The 23,929-nt window shown below is 45.0% G+C and overlaps 2 long non-coding RNA genes across 4 annotated transcripts in view; one reads left to right on the forward strand and one right to left on the reverse strand.

Moving 5' to 3' along the window:
* LOC123355343 overlaps positions 1-23,929 on the reverse strand; it is a 69,341-nt gene that overhangs the window by 35,489 nt on the left and 9,923 nt on the right. The window contains exon 4 of one of the 2 annotated variants that reach the window (XR_006575074.1): positions 18,043-18,166. The exons of the other annotated variant lie outside the window; for it this stretch is intronic. This is a non-coding gene — a long non-coding RNA (uncharacterized LOC123355343). Of the gene's footprint in view, positions 1-18,042; positions 18,167-23,929 lie in introns of those variants that run through there. 2 annotated transcript variants of the gene reach the window in all.
* On the forward strand, positions 1,519-15,606 carry LOC123355344. 2 transcript variants are annotated; one of them, XR_006575075.1, is made up of 6 exons: positions 1,519-1,812; positions 4,340-4,473; positions 4,896-4,953; positions 6,458-6,521; positions 9,717-9,930; positions 15,491-15,606. It is a non-coding gene; the product is annotated as an uncharacterized LOC123355344 (long non-coding RNA). The 2 variants fall into 2 exon arrangements; XR_006575076.1 differs by lacking the exon at positions 4,340-4,473.

The raw sequence follows: 23,929 nt of genomic DNA on the forward strand, positions 1-23,929 counted from the left end.
AATAATATCAGTAGCACCAAATAGGGATTTATATCATTTTAACCAGAGCATGCTCCTTTGACAGGCTATTTTCAAGTATGTCTCTTTCTTAGTTTTCAAGATCAAGTGCCATTTCTCTAAGAAAATGAGGTGAGAAAAGAACAGCACGAGGGTAGACAATGACATTTTCCTGTGTGTCATTCTGTTTTGCAAATAATTCAGCTGAAAATCTGTAGGAAATAACACAAAATAGGTTATTACCACACAGTGAATGACAGCTCGCATCAAAGGGAGCATTGCGTGATGGTAAGAAAGCCAATTTGAAGCAAACTGTCATTCTTTATACATTCATAATTGCTATGGGGAGAAAAATGCCAAACGTTCATCAGATTACATCCTGGCTCTATACAGAGAAGGGGCAAATTCTGGATGGTCCTGCGCATAGGTGTACGTAAGAAGCTTGCAGCTAGCACAAGAATGGCAGAGCTATGAGAGGGACTGTGAAGGGACATTACAGAGCATGGAGAACATTTGAATATGTATATTCAGTGACTCAGCAATGGCTGTTAAGCACAGCCCACCTAGCAGAAAATTCCTACACATGAGGGTGAAATTCACCCCCTTCAGACAGACACTACACGGGCTGTGCTTCACTTAAGTCCTAAGAATAGGGCTTAAGTGGGACTTAAGTGATGCATAATCATTTGTGCTGGCCCCTCTCTGTAGGGGTGATTCCACCCTCTAGCTATTAGAGCTAGGTGAAGAATTTACAAGGAATCGTTTGACACGTTTCCCCTCATGTTCTGCTCACAGATCGTTTGCAACTTGAGCCAACAAGTCTTTAACTTAGTTGCTATTCAGAATTGTGACTCTCTTCTACCAGCAGTTCCTGGTGTCCAGATCAACTTCAATTTTCAAAGATTCATGCTGCCCTGAGAACCTGCCCAGGTGACAGGGCTGGTGCTACCATTAAGGCGAACTAGGCGGTTACCTAGGGCACCAAGATTTGGGGGCGCCAAAAAGCGGTGCCCCCAATTTTTTTTTACAGCGGTTCCTCCCCGAGCGCGCGGTCGCTGCTCCACTTCTCCCGCCTTCCAGGCTTGCAGCGCCAATCAGCTGTTTGGCGCCGCAAGCCTGGGAGGAGAATTAGAGCGGGGGCAGCGTGCTCGGGGAGGATGCGGAGCAGAGATGAGCTGGGGTGGGGAGGTACCACACGGCTCCCCGGGAGGGGGCCCTCAGGGCAGGGGGGGGGAGCTGCCACGGGGGAGCGCCTCAGGGCGGAGGGGCGGGAGGGGAGCTGCCACAGAGCTGGGGGTGGGGGGCGCAAGGTGGCAGTTTCGCCTAGAGCGCGAAACTTCCTTGCACCAGCCCTGCCAGGTGACATGGTATTGGGTCTCTCCTTTGATTGGATGATGTACGTAACTAACCAGCCTAGCACCAGCTGTGATTGTCACAATCAAATTAGTACATAAGGTAAATTATGACTTAATTGGTGTCACGGAGTTTTGATGGGACAAATCTGGTGACTAGAATATTGATATAGAGGGGTATGGGTGGTGAGACGTAGACCATTTGAAAGTCTTTGGTTAAGATAAAGGGGAATAAAGGAATGGCATCATGGCAGAGGTCTACTATAGTCCACTAGATCAGGAAGAGGAGGTGGACGAGGCATTTATAGAACAAATAACAGCAATATCCAAAAATTAAGACCTAGTAATAAGGGGGAATTTAACTATCCAGCGGAGCCGGCTTTAGGCCGATTCCCCCAATTCCCGTGAATCGGGCCCCACGCCTAAGACGGCCCCGCAGCATCCGGAAGAGGGATCCTGCAAGGTAAGGCCCCGGAAGACAACTGCTGCCGAGGAAAGACCCTCCGCCGAAGTGCCACTGGAAACAGCGGCAACTGATTGAACTGCCGCCGAACTACCACCTCTATCTTCGGCGGCAGCTCAATCGCTGCCGTGGTCTTCAGTGGCATTTCGGCGGCAGCTCTTTCGAATTGGGCCCCGCACGTCCTAAAGTCGGCCCTGCTATCCAGATATCTGTTGCAAAAGTAAGACAGCAAAATACAATATTTCCGAAAAGTTCTCAGAATGTGTTGGGGACAACTTTTCATTTCAGAAGGTGGAGGAAGTAACCATGAGAACAGCCATTTTAGACTTGATTTTGACTAACAGGGAGGAACTGGTTGCGAATTTGAAGGTTGAAGGCCATTTTGGATGAAAATGATTTGAAATGACAGTTTTCATGATTCTAAGGAAAGGAAGTGAGAGCAGCAGAATAAGGACAATGGACTTCAAAAAGCAGACTTTAACAAACTCAGAGACCTGGTAGGTAAGGTCCCATGGGAGGAAAATCTAAGGGATAAAGGAGTTCAGGAGAGCTGGCAGTTTCTCAAGGAGATAATATTAAAGGCACAACTGCCAACTATCTTGATGCAAAGGAAAGATAGGAAGGATAGTAAGAGGCCAATATGGCTCCATCAGGAGTTCTTTAATTACTAGAAAATCAAAAAGGAGTCCTGCAAAAAGTGACACATGGATGGATTGCTAAGGAAGAGTTCCGAAGAATAGCACAAGCATGTAGGGAGGAAATCAGAAAGGCTAAAACATAAAATGAGTTACACCTGGCAGGGGACAGAAAAGGCAATACAAACAGACTCTTTAAAACATTAGGAGCAAGAGAAAGATAAAGGAGAGCTTCACTGATGACATCAAGAAGACTAGGGTGTTTAACGTCTATTTTACTTCAGTCTCCACTAAAAAGGTTGATGGTGACCAGATATTCAACACAATTCATATTAACAACAAAGGGGAATGAAAACAAACCAAAATAGGGAAAGAACAGGTTAAAGAATATTAGATAAGTTAGATGTATTCAAGTCAGCAAGGCCTGATGAAATTCACCATAAGATATTTAAGAAACTAGATGAAGCAGTCTCCAAACAGTTAGTGATTATCTTTGAGGACAGCTGAGGTCCCAGAGTACTGGCCGATCATAGTACCTATCTTTAATAAGGAGCACAAAGAGGACCCAGGGAACTATAGACCAGTCAGCCTAACTTGAATACCTGGAAAGATACTGGAACAAATTTATTAAACAACCAGTTTGTAAGCACCTAGAGGATGATAAGGTTATAAGGAATAGTCAACAAGAACAAATTTTGTCAAATCAGCCTAATGGTGGATAGCAGGGAAGCTATGGACATGATATATTTTGATTTCAGTATGGCTTTTGACACAGTCCCTCATAAGCAAACTAGGAAAATGTGATCTAGATGAAATTACTATAAAATGAATGCAAAAGTGGTTGAAAGACAGTACTCAGAGTGTAGTTATCAATGGTTAGCTGTCTAATGGGGGAGATGTATCTAGTGGGGTCCTGCAGGAGTCTGTCCTGACTCCAGTACTATTCAATATTTTCATTAATGATTTAGATAATGAAGTGGCAAGTATGCTTATAAAATTTGTAGATGACACCAACTTGAGTGGGGTTGCTAGGACTTTGGAGGGTAGAATTAGCATTCAAAATGAAATTGGTCTGAAATCAACAAGATGAAATTCAGTAAAGACTATGGCAAAGTCCTACCCTTAGGAAACAAAATTAAAATGCACAACTCCAAAATGGGAATAACTGGCTAGGTGATAGTACTGCTGACAAGGATCGGGATCACAAATTGAATATGAGTCAACAATGTAACACAATTGCGAAAAAAGCTAACATCGTCCGGGGCCTATTAACAGAAGTGTCGCCTGTAAGACATGAGCAATAATTGCCTCATTTCTCATCACTAGTAAGGCCTCAGCTGCAGTACTTTCCATTTTTGGGTGCCATACTTTAAGGAAAACGTGGACAAATTGGAGAGAGTCTAAAGGAAAGCAACAAAAATGATGTGACCTAAGGAAAGGTTAAAAAATATTTGTTGTGTTTAGTCTTGAGAAAAGAAGGCTGGGGGGGAACCTGCCAGGTGCTGCATCGAGCCAGTTGTGGGACAGGTTTCATGACATCTGTCTTTGTCTATATCTATAGGACTGGGTAGATAAGGTGCTAGATGAGGACTCAGGAGACCACGCCTCTGCTCTAACATCAGCCTGCTGCGTAACTCTAGGCAAATCCCATCCCATCTCCATGGCCTCTGGGAAATGGAATTAATGATACCTGCCTCCCTTTCTGCACCAGAAGTGCTGGCTTAGTGAGGCTTTGTTGTCTTTCCACCTGGAAGTAGACTGAACCCAAAACCTGAGAAGTCACCACAGGAGAACCAGATGAGGAATGACTTTCATTTGCTACTGAATCAAAATGATACAATTCTACCCACAAATACGTCCTGCCAATGCATTAATTTGTTGTTGTGTTACAGTAGCACCTAAAGACCCAAAACCAGGATCCCATGGTGCTAAGTGGCATAACACATAACGAGAGACGATTCCAAGCTCCAAGCGCCTGCATTCTGAATAGCCAGGACAGACAAGGCATTGTCATCCCATTTTACAGGTGGGGGACCGAAGCTCAAGTGATTAAGTGATTAAGATTAAGTGATTTTCTCAGGTCACACAGGGGGTTTGTGGCAAAGCTAGGAATCAAACACAGGTTTCCTGAAGTACTGATCCACTGTCATAGCATTTTTCCTCTCAATGCACTTCAGATTGGTCAGTCCCCAAGCCTGTGTAAAAGAGTCATTGCCTATTTGGTCTATAGGTCTTTTTCCAAAGAGGCTGCCCCACCAATGGGAGGAAGATGTATATCTTTTTAGCTATTTTATCCGTAAATAAGGGCTCAGCCATCCGGAAACATGAGTGGATGTTGCTATGCTGGAGTGTGTATCACAAAATTAAACACACTCTTAGAGAGGAAACTGCAGGCAGACAGAATAAACAAACTAACAAACCAAAAAAAAGTGTATTTATTTTTTCCAGTTGGGCTAGCGGTTTATTTTCCTCTGCATCGTATGGATCCCCCTGGAGAGAAGGCGAGGTAACGCTGTTTTCAGACATTTGTTTTTAATAAGTGAAAATATTTTGCCGGCTCCTCAGCTCTGTGGACAAAGCCTCCAGGGTAAGACAAAGAGAATCTTGCCTGTATAGTTTAATAGCTTTTTGTCAGGAGAGACAAATTAGTACATTCTTCTAAGAACACAGTGTGTCATTGCAGATACTGCATTTACAAAGAAAGTGCATCCTTTAAGACTGCTGAATTCATGAAGGAGACGGGGATGTTGACGACTCCTTCCCCATGTGCTAAGGAAAGAGAATGGCCAGAGCAGAGCAGCAGGAACTCAGATTCCTAGATCCCCTTCCTAGCATGGCCACAGTCTCACTGCAGTGCTGCCAGCCCCAGGTGTTGAAAACAATAGCCAGGCAGGCTATATATCAGGCGCTCAAAATTCATGAGATTGGCTGGAAATCAAAAATAAATGTTGGATTCTTATTTGTCCTATTTAGGGGTCATTTCCTCAAGTTTTCCTTTGCAATCACCAGGACTAGAAACTTACTTTACCAAAAAAAAATAATAAAAGTTCAGAGTTTCACACAATCATATGACTCCAGGAGCTGGAAGTTTTCAAAAGAGCACCAATTATCACAAGACTCATGATGAAAAAAGTGAGATTTGGCAACACTTCACTATGGGACCTCAGGAAAGTCATGTCACCTCTGGATGGAGAAACTGAGGCACGTGCTGCCTCAGCAAACCAGCAGAGGGCGAATGCACCAGTGATTAGGGGAATAGCTTGGAAGTTGGGAGACCCCACCCTCCACCCCCACCATTCCTAGTTCTGCTGCAGACTTCATGTGTGACATGGCACAAGTCATTTCGTTTGCCTGTGCCTCAGTTTCTCACCTGAAAAACAGGGATAAAGGACTGCCCTACCTCACAGTTGTAATGTGAGTGTAAATAAATTAAAGACTGTTCAGATACTATGGTAATGGGAGCCATATAAAAAGCTAAGTAAATAGACTTCCATATACAATCCCGAATCCTCCAAATTGAAATTTGCCCCCCAGAGATCTGGTCTACTATGTAGAAGTGCAAAGTATGCTGACTTCTTACCAATCCTAGAGTCCTCAACTATCCCTAAAGCTTGCATCCGAAGAAGTGGGTATTCACCCACGAAAGCTCATGCTGCAAAACGTCTGTTAGTCTATAAGGTGCCACAGGATTCTTTGCTGCTTCTACAGAACCAGACTAACACGGCTACCCCTCTGATACTATCCCTAAATTGTGAGTTCACTGGGGCACAGCTCTCGTACAGCTGTGAGCACATCAGTGATGTAGCAAACATTAATAGCTAAACACAAACACTATAAATACAGCAATACATAAGCATGAATGCATAACCAAGCCTTTACCTGCAGGAACATTTTGCTTTTAAATGTTGAGCTCTGATTTAAACCATTTCAGTTTACCTTTTAAAATAAATATTTATTGTAATTTGAGGTAATGTTTATTTCCTGTGTATTTGCTTTCCATAAATCTCCAGGGAGAAAAATAAAGGTTTGAACAAGAGATTGCAAGTGGGAAACAAGCTGAAGAATGTGTGAAAGGTGAAAATGATTTATACTTTCAAGCCTGGTAGATTAGAAACGCTTTCCTAATGCGAAAGTCCCTTTTCTAAACAGTTCAGTATTGATGATGACTAAACTATTGAAATATTTAAAGTCAGCTAGCAAGACAGACGGGGTGCCTTACCTGCTATGCTTCATGAAAGTCAGCACAACTGTTTGTTTGATTTTTTACTCCAAAATTTGTGAGTAAGAGGAGCAAATCAGCATAAAAAACATGACAGTTCATGGGGGAACAAGAGCCACTGGGCTTGGCTGCTGCATTCCTGCACAGAGCGCAGAAACTAAGGTGGCCTTACCCCACCTTTGCCGTCCTGTATTTTGGGGCTATTCAGGAATCAGTTCAGTCCCCTGGTATAAATTATTGCAGCTTCAGGAATGCTGTAACTTATGCTCAGACTGCCCCTGCTCCCATAGGGCCATTGGTGGCTGAGAACAGTTGAAGTGCCGTGCTGTATGGATAGATTCCCTCCCTCCCCCGGCACACCATACCCTCAGAGCACGGGCACCCAGTGAATGAAATTTACCATGCTGCACAAGCTCAGGACTCAGCTACATGAAGCCAGCCGCAATAAGTGGTCAGATGTCAATTTGTAAACGCCACTCCAACAAAATAAACGTTATTTTCAGATTGAAGGAATGAAGTTTCCAAATCATCCTCCGAGGTTTGTCCTCTCCTTAAGCTCAGGAAGAATAGATTGTGCAATTCATCTTCAGTTTACAAATGGTCACACAATGGGGAAAAAAATAATGAAGCATTAAACACAAAACCTGTGTTTGAACTGAGCCATTAAAGAGCAAAGGAGGCACAGCTGGATCCATTTCGAGTGCTCTTAGCCAGATTCAAAGTGCATAAAAGCACCTGATTTAGAAGCCGGGACAGAAGCAAAAAAATTCAGAGAAGTGAAGAATTGAACATAACAAAATACCTGGCATCAAATTCTCTCCTGGTGTAAACTGGCACAGTTCCACTGAAGGTAAATGACTTCACAAGGTGCAGAGCACTGGAGTGACATCAGTTTACATCAGACGAGATTTGGCTCCTGGCAATAAACATAGGGGTTGGGGAGGGGGAACAGGGCCAGATTCTGCTCTCAGTTACTGGTGTAAATCCAGAGCAACTCCAGTGAAGCCATTGGATTCATGCTGATGTAAGTGAGACTTGAATCTGGCCACACGTAGCCTTTTGCAGTGCAAGGGAGAAGGAAGATACAGAGCATGATTTTTCCACTGATTCTTAGTCACTTACTTCTACATTTCATTGCACAGGGGTGCCAGTCAATGTCAACTGCAGAGTGTTAGAGAATCAGGCCCCGTGTTTTAATCCCACCTGGCTCAGAAAAATATCGGTGTAAATTGCTACCAATGAGATAGTGGCCATAGACCAGACCTCCACTCACTGACACCGGCCCACTTTGCAGAGGTGTCAGTAACTAAGCAATGTGTGCCAGGTGGTGGAGAACCTGGCGCTCCATTTCCAATGGGCATTTCCTATGCATCCAGGAGGAATTTCACCCAGGCACAGAAGCGCTAGTGCAGACAGGCTATGCACCACTTCAGTCTCAGTTAAGCAAGCAGAATGGGGCTGGAGTGGTTCATGGACCTTGTGCCAGCCCCTCTGCATGGAGGCTGGGAACAAAGATGGTGCAGAAGTCTTGAGCCAGCCATGCACTGGCCAGGGAGGCCCATTGTACAAGGAGTTTCCAACCATATTAAGGCCCCTGGAAGACAGGGTAAAAGGGCCTTAGCATAGCAGGGCATCAGGCCCATTGGGGAAAGCAGCAGGAAACCAGCTATGCAACCTCCAGCTGCAGAGACAAGGTCTCATGGTGGGGACTCATTCAGATGTTGCGGTCAAAGGAGGGCCAGAAAGAGCAGTGTGCCTCTGGCAAGTCATTTCCATTTACTATTACAGGCATTGATTCACCACGAAGTCGAGGCAGATGCAGCTGTTTGGATCATGACTTGTCAGAACGTGATCGGCTTCCCCCCTCCCCCCCGGCACATCTCCATGGCTCTTTGGGAACTAGAGCAGCCTCCAGCAAATGGCAGCAACTTAGACCACCTGGTGGAGGAGAAAATTTTATTTTATTCCTTACGTGGATCTGATGGAGTTTGCAAATGGAAGGAATAGGGCCATTTGGGGGCCTGATCCATGGTCTACTGAAGTCAATGGACAGACTCCCAATGATCTCCAGGGGGGTTGGATTAGCCTGTCTGTGCAGAGCCTTTCACCAATCCATTTCACAACACACAGGGGCTCATTCTCTGCTATTGCTTCCTTGTGCTGGGGCAGGGAAGCCACCTTTGCACCTGTTCTGGGGCCTTCCCAGCCTCTGGCATAAGTTAAAACGCCTTCAGGGCTGTTCTACCTTGGGTTCTGATTCCCCTGTGGACCCTAGGAAGCCGAGAATAGCTGCCATGGGGCTACACCCTCAGTCTGCTCCCTGTCCTGGAGGCTGGGAGCAGGGCTGGAAGACAGCCCATATGCTGATAGTAAGCCAGTCAGCGTGGGATGGGGGCATTGCCCCAGAAAGTCATTCCCACCTAAACCATTTTGCACCATCGCCGAGGATCAGGCCCATAGATATATATATGAAGTGTACTGTTAATCAGAAATTGATTCACAAACCTTCAAGCTCTTTGTATTTCAGATGTGGCTTCCCGTTCTTGTAGCAAACAGCTCTGCCTACCTGCTGTACTGCCTATTCTGGGCGCAGATTGGAGATCAGCTATCAGTTGCAGTAGCAAGCATCTAATTTGACTTTGGCAGCAAGACAGTAGTGTCTTGAATGCTAAATTGCATCTGCAAAAAGGTCAAAGCCCACAGATACCTGTGCATTTACATAAGTCAGACAGCTCATCATCCGTCGCCTCTATTTCATTCATTTATTTATTTTTAAAAAGCTGCTCCCTGGCAATAATTTTGACATGACTTCTGGGAAAGTGACTTTTATTGGGTCTCGTTCTTGGGTTTGACCTTGTTTCCATGGTGTTAATTACTAACTGTCATTAATCAACTGCTTACATCTACAGAAAAATTTTGCAATTAGTTGTAGGAATCAGCCCTCCCCGGCAATCACTGTAATAAACATGAACCCCTGTCTTAGAATGAATAATGTTCTTTGGTCTGGTGTCACCACCCAGTTCCTCACCCTAGCCCTCTCCCCTCCCCAGCTCCAGCTCCAGCTCCAGCTCCATCCTAAATTATCTAGAGGTGTTCAATAGACTGTGTTACAGCGAGTGGGCCAGCCTCTCAGTGGGTGTAAATGGGTGTACACCGACAGAAGTCAGTGAAGGAGGACAGTTTCACTGTGAAGCCAACAGCCTAAATACCAGGCAAGCTGGATTCAATTCCTGGCTGTGCCACAGACTTCCTGAGTGACCTAAGGTAAGTCATTTAATTGTATTATCTGAATACGGAAGAGCTGCAATATGATTGAAAGGACTATTCTCCACTGAGAGCAAGGACTAGAGTCAGGACTCCTGGGTTCTATTCCCAGCTCTGACACTAACGTGCTGTATGAGCTTGGACACATCACTGCCTCGCTCTGTGCCTCAGTTTCCCCATCTGTAAGAAAGGTCTATTAAAACCTACTCGACAGTGGGATTGTGAACTCTAGGGAATTACCATTTGACAAGACGATTTAGATCCTTGGATGAGCAGTACTAGGATAAGTGCTCATTATTACTGCTGAACTGTTCAAATTTCCCTCTCATGGTTTATACCCTCCCTCAGCGGAATTACAGCTTTGCAATGAATCTCCTTCCCCTAGCGCTCTGTGTTATTACAGCACAATGATTGTTTCTGGTAATTCCATTTGATAAATGCCCCTAAAAAGTGTGAGGCTCTGGCAGTGCAATCTGAAATGAAATCTCTTCTCGGGAAATGCAAGAAGCGGGGGAGAGAACAGGGAGCAATCATTTAAGACCTTTAGGTGGAGGTCAAGCTAGCAGGGGGACATATATCCAAAGGGTTAGGGCCTACTTGTGTATATCAAAAATCCATACACCTTTGCACGACACTGACCACATCTGTGCACTCAAACCCATATTGCTGTAATCCCCATCAGCATGTCCCAAATCCCTTGGGGATTTTATCCCAGTGGATTTCGCTCCCATTTCGACTCCTGCCCTCAGGTCCCCCTGGATTGTATTCCATTCTAGGGAAAGAGTAAGAGACAGTCTCTTCCCCAAAGAGCTTGCAGTCTAAATAGACAGGACAGACAAAGAGTGGCAGAAAGGAAATATTGCAAACTCCTACCCTCGCCCCCCATTTTAAAGATAGGGAATTGAGGAAAAAGAGGGATCTGGTGACTTGCCCAAAGTCCCACAGAGAGTCTGTGGCGGAGAGAATCTCGAGTCCCAGTCCTGTGTCTTAACTCCAAAATTATCCTTCATCTCTAGTCCTCATATGATACAACAAACTAGTCAGATCCTCATATAATGCAAGCCATAGAGACCTGGCCAGGTTGGTGGAGTGGAGAAAATGTGGCAGCATCTACCCACAACACACCCTCAACAATAAATGGCCACTTTGGTGTCCTTCCCAGCCATAACCATTTTGCCAAGTTTGTTGCCAGCAGGATAAAAAGCCCAGGGAGTGACAAACAGCTCTCCAGAGTTTTGATACAGAACATTCAGACTTAATTCCCAGATATAGCTCTCCAGTATGGCAGCCCCACCTCTATATTAAAGGAGGTTCAGGCATGGGAACAGGACTCAAAGCAATTTGGGTTGGATTTTTGGCTGTGCCACATATTTCCTTTGTGACCTTAGGCAAATCGCTTGATCTCCCTCCATGCCTCAACTCCTCATCTGGAAAATGGGGGTATAATATTTCCATTCTCCCACCTGTCTTGTCAATTTAGACTGTAAACTTCAGGGCAAGGATCATCTCTTAGTATATGTATGTACAGCTCCTAGCACAATGGGGCTCCTTGCTATAAAACAATAATATTGTTATAGGTTTAACCTCTGCCCTTCATCTAAGATAGCTGTAAGAGACAGTCAAGCACATTTCACTGCCCAGAACCAAGGGATATGTGAATCTGCTCAGGAATTCAAACCATCTGGGTGAAAGAGGTGCACACAAGGGACAGACACAGAGAGGGCAGAAAGCAAGACACAGCCTGAAGCAGCAGCTGGTAGCACAACCCTGAGAAAAGCCTAGTGCGTTAGTTTTAGCAGGTACTGGCTGAAAGAGGTTTGGTCTGTGACCAAGCAAACTGCTTCTTAATTGTTTGGTTCCTCCTGCATTCAGGGGATCAGGACTTTGTACATTCTTTGTAAAAAAACAAGATGGCAGGAAAGGCAGCAGACTCTACGATCAATTTCTCCTCCCAACAGGAACAACCTGCAAGACCCCCGATTTTATCTGGCCATGGGGGCCAAAATGGGTAACCATCACCATCATAAAATAGAAAAATATTTATCAAACTAATAAACCCCCTTTGTTCTTTAAATTAGTGGTGATAAGATAAATGTAACTTCTAGCAAGGGGCTTCATTGCTTGTTTTGGAAGCAAGCTTTATAAAAATAGCAACAACAACAACCCTACACTGAACACCTGCATCATCAAAAAACATGAGGAAAAAAAAATACTGTCACCCAGCTGTCTCCTCTCCCTCTGCTTATCATGGTATGTATCACTTGCTCCCATGCTATCAGTCCAACTTTAGTGGTCTGTCTCATTAGCCAGCCAGCTTCCTGCCTCCCTGCTCTTCCCTTCACCAAAATTCAGCCTCCTTTTATCTTTGCTGCTCAGGAGACAATTTTTTGTTTGAGGTCTGAAAGCGTGATGGGAAGAGACCTGGTTAGGGTAAATAAATCTCTCTATCCATAGAACATACAGTTGGTATGAATAAGCATCTCAGATCTCCCCTCCCCTTTGAGTGATGATAGCTAAATTACTTCTAAATATAGTCCTTAAAATCTGCATTAATCCCCTGCTTGCCACAAGCGAGTTGGGTTTTATTGACAACATGAAGCTAGAAACCAAGCACCTGCATGGAACACAAGCTCATAAGGGAGGGAATGAGAGAGATCCAGGTGAAGTGTGATTGGGAATGGCCTCTCCTTAGTTTGGCTTCTTTTCTGAAAGCCACGCTTGCATCTGAATACTACTCTCATTCCGCTCTGCTCTGAACTTCAACCTTGGCTTCCGAGCTTACAATAGCACCATTTCTCCAAGTGCGGAAAATTCAGCTCGTGAGTTGAATTAGAACCCAGAACTTCCACTTCAAATACCAAAATTTTTAAAAAAAAATTCTGTGGAGCTTTCGATTCATGTTTTCCTACGAAAAGATTAAGCTCCCTTTCTTGGTGTTTCCAAGCACTACCAGTAAATGAAGCTGTTTAGTTTGATTTTCCCTAATACCAAACACAGATATTACATTCACAACCTTTGAGGAGCACTCAGAGGTGGTGAGCAGGGAAGCGAATTCAATTGTTAATGGCGACATATTCCCTGACGTTAGGAGTGCTTTGTTCTCAAGAGCATGCTTTTATGATTATTTTTAGGTGTGTACAATAATGGGCATCAAAATGTAAGCTTTTTGTCTGTCTATGGTGTCACCAAGTTATTTTCAGTGATGAATGGAGCCAGGCTAGCATCCTCTTAAGGTGCCTTCATCTCTTCCACAAGGACAGTGGCTCTCAAACTTTTCTCCTGGTGACCCCTCTCACATAGCAAGTCTCTAAGTGCAACCCCCCTTACAAATTAAAAACACTTTTTTATATATTTAACACTACTATAAATACTGGAGGAGAGCGGGGTTTGGGGGGGAGGTTGACAGCTCATGACCCCTATGTAATAACCTTGTGACCCCCTGAGGGGTCCCAATCCCTAGTTTGAGAACCCCTGCACAAAGATATGACGTTAGTGACCTCTTCCAAACACAGAGATGAAACACGTTATCTCCCCAGCTGACGTGAAGTGGCAAAGTCATTCTGCACATCCACCATGGGAAGTTAGATGCGTTAACGTCCCGTGGTGATGGGAGTATGCACCAGCCGATAATGCTAGCTAAACACTGTACATACCTCAGGTGTGGATAGGTTGGCTTCCTTATTATTGTCTGTATGACAATAGTTCCTAAAGGCCCAATCGTGCTAGACACTGCTCATCACAGTCCCTGTCTAAGGGAATTTACAATCTAAACTGGCAAGATAGACAGGGAAAGCATTACTCTATGTGGGGGCAGGGGCATTTAATTAGACTAAATGATGTGACTGAGATGTTTGTGGCTGAACTCGGAATTGAATCCAGATCACCTGAGCCTTGACCACCAGGCTGTCCTTCCAGTCCTATTCCAAGCTCCTGTTTTTCCAAGGCCTCTTACTTTCACCTTGCTCTGCTACTCCAACCCTTTCACCTAATTCTGTGGGCTCTGCTATTACCGCATTTCAAGCTGACATTAAAACATGAAGATCATCTCTCTGCACAAATCCGTCCTAATTAGGACAATGGCTGCAGTCTCTACTAGACATGCAGGCTCCATCTACACTAGGGGTCTGATTCCCAGCGGTGTATACATACCCGCTCTAGCTCAATGAGCGCTAGCGGGAGTATAAACAGTATGGCAGCCCTGGCTGGGGCAGGGGCAGTGCTGGCATTGCTCAGCCATGCTGAGTACAAACCCTGTGGGTATGGCTGCTCCTGCTGTCTGTGCGACTGCAGCAATATTATACTCACGCTCACTGAGCTACCGCGAGTACACATACCTGAGCTGGGAAATCACCATCCTAGATCACAGCATAGATGTAGCCAACGTGACAACAATCCTCTCGAGCTCATGGACAAGCAAGTGATGGAGAATTACATCTTCTCAGCTGGAACAAATTGAATGTTCACTTGTGCACGTGACATATACGTCGATATTGCACTAGTAAGAAATTCATAGAATCATAGACTTTACGGTCAGAAGGGACCATTATGACCATGTAGTCTGACCTCCTGCACAATGCAGGCCACAGAATCTCACCCACTCACTCCTGTAACAAACCCCTAACCTATGTCTGAGTTATTGAAGTCCTCAAATCATGGTTTAAAGACTTCAAGGTGCAGAGAATCCTCCAGCAAGTGACCCGTGTCCCATGCTGCAGAGGAAGGCGAAAATCCCTCAGGGCCTCTGCCAATCTACCATTCCCTCCATGGTCCAAATTTCCACAAACTGAGTCTAGCTGGGAACATTTGCCCAGTGGAAAGTTTGTTACATTGGCCAAGATTTTCAAGAGACACAACTGATTTTAGATGCTTTCATTATTGGGTGTCCAAGCTAAGAAGCTTTAACCAGGCCTGATTTCCAGAAAGTGCTGAGCACCCACCCTCTGCACATCAGGCCTCTTTAAAGATGTCCCACGTTGGAGCCTAGGAATGAGGATCACTACAAATCACTAGCCCTTTGAAAACCTTGGGGTTATGTGTTTCTATCCCATGCCAACGAGATCTGCTTTGAAAATAAGATCTTCATGAACCTAGTTAATTCCTATTTTGCTTTGCCCAGTACATTTTTCAAAATGATTTATAGTGCAGCAAAAAATAGGAATCTTTCATGCTGAACTGTCTCTTTTGGAGCAAGCCTCTTGGAAAGTGAGTAGAGAAGCTGGCAAGACTCGCGCTTTGGCTACTGTCCTCAGTACTGTTCCACTGCTACTCTTGGTCCAATAGGCCCACAGCAAACCTATCAGCAGGTGTAGGGCCTGATTCTCTTCTCTCGCCGTCCGGTGTAAATCAGGAGCAATTCCATTAACTCTAAGGAGTTACACCAGTGCAAAAGAAAGGAAAATAAGGCTGTTATCACGTTCTCTCTAGGGGCACCCCATCCCTGTTTGGTTCAATTCATTTTGCTGGGAGTTCTGGGCTAGTCGCCATCAACAGTAATTGGATTTCAAGAAAGGCAGCTATCTGGTTCCAAGACACATTTTTATCAATATCTGTCTGTTTACAGGTGTCTGTCATAACCTTCAAATATACTTAAAAAGCTCATCCATCCCGGGATAGAACATATGATGAGAAGAAAGCAGGATTCACAGACCAAAGCCACAACTACCACACAAGTTTTTGCCGTCTCATCGTGGTAAGACAAAGAGCCTTTCACACCCAGAAATTATTTGAAAGGCAGGGAAATATTGGCGTTAGCCAAGAAGTGGCACTGATAACTCCGGATTAGATGAAAAATTTCTGTTGAAAGAGTTTTTTTGTCTGAAAATTGGGTTCTAGATTGAATGAGAGTTTAAGCATCTGTTCTCCATGGAAAATTTGTATTTTTCATCAAAAAACAAACTCCAAAAGTATGATTTGGCGAGGCTGCTGCCATACCAATGGAAGCTGTCGTTCAGTTGTATCATGTTCCCATTCACCTCCATAGCCTGGTCAGACTATATCCGTCAAGATGAACCACAAGCAAGGACTCCCATGATGCACCGTCTCCCCTCACCGAGAAGGGAGATTGTGTGGCATAATGGGACATGTAGTCTGACCAGGAAGTCCAGCTTATAGAAGAGATTGGGAGCACGAGTCACCCAAACTACAACTCTGATGAGTCACCGGACATATTTCTGAATGGAAATATTTCAGTTTTTGGCTGAATGGGGCGGATCACTATTCCGTTCACTCCCTCAGAAGCATCTGACATTGGCCTGCTGTCAGAAGACAGGACACTGGGCTAGATAGACCATTGGTCTGACCCAGGATGGCTGTTCTTATGCATGTTGTAGTACTCAAATATTTGCTGAAAAGATCAAATTTATCCTAGAAACCCCTCCCCCATGTTTTCCACCCACTTCTAGCATGTATATTGTTTAAGGGATTTGACATGCCCCAAGAGAAGGACTAACCAATTCTTAATTTCTTCCTTCCAACACCACACCACTTTCCATCAAGACTTCGGAAATCTACTGTGTTTGCAGAGACCCATAACAAAATGAATGGGCCCAGTGCCATTAAAACGTGAACTGGTCTTATAAATAGAGTTGAACTTTATTTTAGCCATGCCCATGAATCAGGCTGAGAACTTGAATTACCTCCATGGTTTTTAGAATGAGTCGGGGACACATTTAAAACGTGCTTTGGTCTCATCTGCACGCCAGGCTAAGAAACACATTGTAACCATATAAGGTGACTGGGGCCCACGGCTTCTGTGACTGGGGGCCTGTGATTCTCATACACTGATCTACAAATTCAAAGGAAAAATAAGATGCACTAGTTGACCTGAATGCATTTCAGAGCCATTGTAAAAACAAAAAACGTTATTATAGTTATAAGTAGGGTGATTGCCCTGGGACTGTATGTGAATCAATGTTAGAGGTGCTGCAGAATTTCAAATACAGAGCAGACTTATGCACTTAACAGTGTATGAACATTAGGTTACATAAATACATTTATTCATTTCAAAACCCTATCATTTAATCCACTCTGGGTTCCAAAGAGTACACGGTTTCCTTCTATTTTTTTTTCTTATGCCACACTTAGCTCGAATGAATAAGCCAATCTATCAGAATTCATAACCTATCTCAGATCTTTTGGCCTCTCCTGCACTAGAGTAAATCAGACTTTCTAATCCTTCGCTCATTTAAAGATCTGGTGAACCTAGATATACCTGCAGCTGAACCTTCAGTGAGAGCTTGACGGAGTCTGTCAAAAATAGTCCTCAGGCCAGTACAACCTGTACAGAAGGGCCTTTCTTATTTTCAAAATTAAACCGTGAATGATTTTCCAGCAGTCCCTGGCTCCCTACATCTGTTCTGAACATGAGAACATCGCTTATGCCTTTAAGGTGCAGAACGGTGATGTTATTCCCTATTGCTATTTAATCCTAATAGAAAAGTTGAGTTTTTAAATACATTTATCCAGTCTAACTGAATGGATCAGTTTGATGCAACTACTGTCTTTAACCACAACACCCAGCAGGCAGAATAGTTTTGAAATGATGGGCTGAACACTGCATATCAAACAGTCCTGCAATTGCACATCTATCTAGGTACTTATATGGCCCTCACAACACAGTAACTCTAAGCACTTCACAGTCTTCAATGGATATAACTCTTACAAAGTAGGGAAGGATCATCATTCCCATTCTCCAGATGGGAAACTGAGGCAAGGAGAGAATGAGCGCTTGGCTCAAGGTGACAGTGAAATTGTGGCAGAGCTGGGAACAGAAGTCAGATGTCTAAGCTCCATGCGGTGACCTTAAGATTGACCCACCTGGGCTTATGTAGCAGAAGTGCTGAGCCATGTAACTTAAACTGACAGAGCCTCATTTGAATATGTTCTTTCAGCAATAGAAATTGACACAAACAAAACTTGGATCTAGACAGGAACTTTCCCAGAGTTTCAGGGGTGCTCACATAATATGCTTGAGAAGTGCATGGCATCCCTTGCTACCCGCTCATCTGCACACAGGATAACAGTCTATGGCTACTGCCAATGAATGGGAACTGTTCTTTTATTTCATTTAACAGAGTCTGTGCTTTGGTGATGAAGGTCCTGGAGTCAATCCCAGCCCATGACCTGTGGCAATGGCTGTTACGTTGAAATTCAGACCTCTGATCTAGCCCATTGCACAAGGAGGGGCCAAAGTACGGATCCAGATCATCGCCATCTATTATTGATATTATGGTAGCACCTAAGGATCCAAACAAGATCAGGGCTCCTTTGGTTAGGCATTGTACAAACACCCCGGAAAGACGGCCCCTGCTGTAAAGAGCTTACAGTCTAAAAGGTCTGAATCCAAACCTCCCCCAAAGCCCCAGGAGCTCTTGATTCACTGTCAGTCTCCAGTCAAAATTAACCACAGCGCTCCCTGTTCATGATCTCATCTTTAGGGTGACCAGAAAGCAAGTGTGAAACATTGGGATGGGGGTGGGGGACAATAGATAGTCTACATAAGACAAAGCTCCCAATATCAGGACATCTGGTCACCTGATTCCTCTTCCCAACCAATAGTTATAGGGCGAGACCGTACTTATTTCCTGTAGCATATGGAAAGTGGATAGGGTCCCTTTAAAGAGTTTGCTCCCTCATGGGCCTCCCTGTGTTCTGGTGCAGAAGCCACCAGAACCTAACAGGGCAACAGTGTGTTTGTGTAACTTGGCCTTGCTGATAGGGTGGCCAAATGCCCCGATTTTATAGGCACAGTTCCGATTTTTGGATCTTTTTCTTATATAGGCTCCTATTACCCCCTCACCCCCGTCCCGATTTTTCACTTTTGCTGTCCGGTCACCCAAGCCTCGCATGGTCATCAATCGTTAAGAAGCACAGATGCAGTTGAGTTCCAAATAACCATGTTTTTCCTAACTATATCATGCTTCCCATTTAAGAAAGATTTATACCGGGAGCAAAGAGAGAAGGAGAAATGTGTTTTGCTACTTCCGGGGAAGTTACACAATGAGAAAATGTGAGCGACTCTACCTGGTCTAATCAATATCAAATGGCTCTTGGCAACTCTGTCTTTTTCTTTAGCCTGTGAAGGTTCTCAACCTATTCTATCACCTGCTGTGTTTGCTCTACTCCCATGAGACTACTTTGCTCAAAGGTTACCTAATCATTCCAGCGGCTTGCACGGGACACAACCAGTGTTACCTCCCTCTCCCCACCACACCTCATTCCAGACTTTTTTTTCTCCTCAAATGTAATTTCCATAACAGTTCAGACTTTCGGTAACTTCACTTCACTCGTTGCAATTAGCTTGATGAGCCGATGGCAGATGCTCATTGATCAGTTTATTGTTCGAGACAAAACAAGAAAACGAACTGAACAAAGCAACAGGGAGAAAAAAAAGACAAAAACAACCCCCCCCACACACACACCCAATCCAGTTCTGTGGCTGGAGTTATTTGGTAATGTCACTGCAATTAAACCAATTCTCTTTGAAGAATAGCAATGCCCATTCCAGCCTGGTGCCTCTCTCTCTGGAATAGTATTTTGAGGGCATTAACCTTAATGCAGTCATTAAACCGGGGCGGGGGGTATTACAGGAAGACACTGTTATAGGAAAGAATCCACTCCTAGAATCATAGAATATCAGGGATGGAAGGGACCTCAGGAGGTCACCTAGTCCAACCCCCTGCTCGAAGCAGGACCAATCACAGGAGCCAATGCAGAGACAAAGGCAATGCAGCTGGGGTATCCCCTCTTAAGGGACTATGGGAGTCGGTATAAACACCAGGGCACATCTGAGTGACCCTGCAGCAGTGTCTCCAATTGATCTTTGCACAGGCACAGAATGGCTAGGGTCTTCTGCAGCTATGCCCCTTCGTCCTTTGAGCCTGCTCCATTCCCAGCTCCTCCAGAATCCCCCTCCACCCAGAACTGTTGTGGAGCATTCCTTGGGGTCTTACCCTACATCCCTTTGCGCCCATTTAGGTGGCACACAGGGGCCCGCAATGTGATGTTCAATCAGGCCCATCGGGTGCAACCTGCCATATGCATAAAGAGCCAAGGGAAATGATGTATTTAAAAACCACCTTTGAGCATTAAAATGACATAGGCAATCTTGCAGCTTACAGAGTGATTTTGCTGGTCAAAGCGGATGTTCCCTGCCCAGCACTGTCTGCATGATGTACCTTGTTTTTCTTTTCATCTTACAGCTGGTTCAATCGCCCAGCTTTTTAATACCTTAGCAACAGCCAATGGGCGCATACACATACAAATCCTTCAAAAACCCACCTGTCTGGGGCACCGTCAGATGTTCCAGCCCCAGTTGCGAGGCGGGCAATACCAGCCTGAGCAGACAGGTGATCGGCTGCACTGGGCACGCCTACCTGTGCATTTTTAAATATGGATTCATTTGGGGGATGCCCTAAAAAGTGCAGAAAGCAAAACAGTTCGTTACTGGAGGCACTGTGCTCTGTTAGTTCACCTTCTACCATACCAGCAGCACCCTGCTCTGATCCTGGGCTGCCTCTGAACTTGAAAGTAATGGAGGAGCCTAATTATTATTGTGATTTGTAGGATGCCAGTACACAGAGGCTCTGAGATTGGGGCCCCATTGTGCTAGGTGCTGTACAAACACAAAGTGACAGATGGGCCCAACCCCCAAAGAATTTGCAGTTTAAATGGTGAGGCAGATAAAAAGGGGGTACTATACTTATTTTACAGATGGGAAATTGAGGCACAGGCAGGGGCGCTGGAACAATTTGCATAGTGAGGGTGCTGAGAGCCATTGAACCAAACCATAAACCCTGGATATAATGGAAACCACTTCAAGGCAGAGAGTGCGGCAGCACCCCCAGTTCCAGCCCCTATGGGTACAGAAAGGCTAAGTGACTTGCCCAAGGTAATACAGGAAAATTGTGGGAGAGCGAACCATTTCCTGAGTCCCTTTCCAGTCCTCTCACTACAGACCATCCTCCCTCAGGTGACCTGCTCACTTGCTTCTGTGATTTTGAAGGTACAGGAGAGAACAGAAGTTGATTTCTAAGGCCATGTGGGTTGATGAGTCCAGTTGGGCTGATCCTACATATCCTGTATCATTTGTGGGGTTGGGGGAAGGGGAATGGATTTTGGATTTTGGTTCAGGCCCATTGTACATTCCTCCCTACTCACTTCCAGTTTCAAGGGGATATGGATGTGCTGAATCAGTACTTCCAGGTTGTGACCAGAGGCACAAAAATCACACCACAAAGTCTGCTCTTGCCAGATTTCCACCCCAGGTGCACAGGCAAGCTGCTGGTAAAGCAGGATGTGCGTGCAAAGAGTAGAGGCCTGATTTGGGTAATACACACCCATGTAAATCAGGAGTAACTCTACTGAGGCCAGTGGAGTCAAACCTGTGAACGCTCGGAATAAGCAAGAGGAGAATCAGTCCTCTAGGCCTGGATTCATCTCTGTCTGGTGCAGAGCTCAGTGCCAGGATTTGCCCCAGCCTAATTCTGGAACTGCAGAGGGATAGCTCATCGGAGTTCCTGCTGCAGGTTAAGGCAGCCATGAGGTCACCACCAGGCCATCTGAATTGCAAGGGCACAAAAGACATTCAGCCATACCCTGGAACACCCCCTGTACCACGGCCTTCTGGGGAAAAGCACACAAGAAGAGTCTCCACCAGGGGAAATTCATCGGGGGAGGGGGCTCCTGCAGCTTGTTCAGGTGTCTTTTGCACTGGAGGCTGAAGGGAGCTGTAAATTGGGCCTCCTGAATGTTTATATCTCTTCTGTAACAGGTGTTACATCTGTGCTCTGTATCTGGACACACACACACAGTTAGTGGATAAGGTGCCAATAGATAGCACACAAAAATAGGTAACAGTTCCTGCATTTTGAAGGACCAATAAAACTGAGTTGTGCACTGAAAATGACTTCCTCTGCCAGCTCTTAAGATGGTGGGATTTGTATGAGAGCAAAATGGCTGCAGTCCCAGCAGCTAGGTAGAGTGTTACCTGCTCTCATAAATAATACTTGGTATTTTACTTAAAGCTCCAGTTCCTGGAGTCAAGTGATTACACGAGCATCTCATCATTCATTTAAATAAAAGAAGTGCACATTTTACCCTCCTGGTTGCAGTGAAGCACTTGAAAACATGACCAGAGTGCCTGCCCTCCAAAGGCTCAAAAAACGGAAAGCAAATTAAAATACACACAAACATTCATTAAAAAAAAACAACATGATTTTTAAGCCACTCTTGATTGGGGGGGAGGGGTCCTGACTTGCTATTTTGGGCGGTTTAAAGATTCATACATCACATTTCACTGCATCCAGAACTGCAAGACATTTCAGGAGCATAAGGCCTAGTTTAAGTCCATTCTGAATAAGTCACTTGCAGAGAAAGATACATATATGTTTATTACTCACACCTCTAGCAACTCATCCTCCATAGGCTCATTTATATTTATTTGCCTTACGAATGCCCGAACAGATTAGACAGGGGGTTATAAATGTCTAATTAAGTCTATTATAGTGTCTTTAATGTTTTACCTTTATATTTAACTTAATTAGGACAGCAAGGAGGGGAGGGATTGCAACCCGGTAAGTGTCGCCAGCAGCTCCTTTTCAACATCTGAATTGGAAGGGCTGTTAGCCAGATGAGCAATTACACTGAACAGCAGACAGTAGCAATCCGTGTATGCAAGGGCCGTATGCTTCAGCCTAGCCCAAGCAAGGAGCTTTGGGACGTTCTGTCACTTCCCAACCTGTTTCTCCAAGATACACCTTCTACTCATGGCATTTTCACGCAAAAGCTTTTGAGATGCAGGATCTTAATAAGAAGAGAACAAGCCCCAGATCGCTAGCACTCAGCCTGGCTGCCAAGCGCCAGCTGATGCTCAGAGGAGAGAGGCAGGGACAGAAAACTGGCTCCTGTGATCTCCACATGCCACAGCTCAGCAGGAAAGAAGAGCTCTCAGTTAAGAGCATGATTCTTTGGGTAGGGTTCCTTCAAAGCCAGGCAGCAGGGGGCCTGGCATAAGCAGAGGATGAGTGTGACAAATAGCCGAATAGGCCACCGTGTTGTGGGGAAGTGACAAGGCTTTTTATGCTGATGAATGAGGAAAAAAGCAGCTCCTATGAGGCACAATCAGAAGCTCCTTGCAGCAGAACAGGGGAATTTTAATGACATTGCAAACAGAGTCCATTACAAAGGACAGTACAAATCCCCCGTATGCACCTACAGAGGAAGATAAAGCCTCTAAGAGGCATTTTCAGTTACTCTATTTCTGAGCTTGGGGCATGGGCCGTGCAGACGCAGCACAGAGGTGACTGTGACAATCGCCTTCTTGGCCAACACAATGGGGAATGAACCAGGGATCTCCGGAGCTGAATGGGTGAGGTGCTGAAACGTGGGCTAAAAAGCCATGGCTCTGTAGCTAGAGGCTATAGCAGTGCGTATCTTCTGTGGATCAGCACACAGGGGGACTTCTAATACACACTCACCAGTGGGTTACATGACTCAAAGCCTCCTTTCCACTCCCTCTGTTCTGGGGCCACACACGGCCCTGTCCAGCCCCTAGTGTCAGATAGAGCAGGCCTGAGGCTGCTCTAACTTACAGGGTGCTTCCCGGAAAGCAGAGAGTAACCGCAGTGCACTACAGCCACACCCAAGCCAACCCTTACATCAAAGAGAGGAAGCAGTCAGAAGAGAGCCACACTCCATCTCTGCACTTGTGGGGGAGAGAATCTCCCAGGGCCATTTCCACCCACTCTGAGTCCCTTTTATGTTGCCAGAGTGGGGCAAATTGGCCATCAGTGCAACCGAGAATCAGGCCCCAATCTTTTCCTTTTGACAGGTGTCACTGCAGTGACTCGCACTGGTACTGGTCTAGGGTTACTGCATCTACACAGCTAGAATAGATAATATTACTAGTACTAACCACATGTTGCATTTATACAAAGCCTTTCATCCAAGGATCTCATGCTTTCCAAACCTAAATTAATTAAGCTGCAATCCCCCTGCCCTC

Source organism: Mauremys mutica, chromosome 23, assembly GCF_020497125.1.
Source record: "Mauremys mutica isolate MM-2020 ecotype Southern chromosome 23, ASM2049712v1, whole genome shotgun sequence".
Classification (NCBI taxonomy): Eukaryota; Metazoa; Chordata; order Testudines; family Geoemydidae; genus Mauremys; species Mauremys mutica.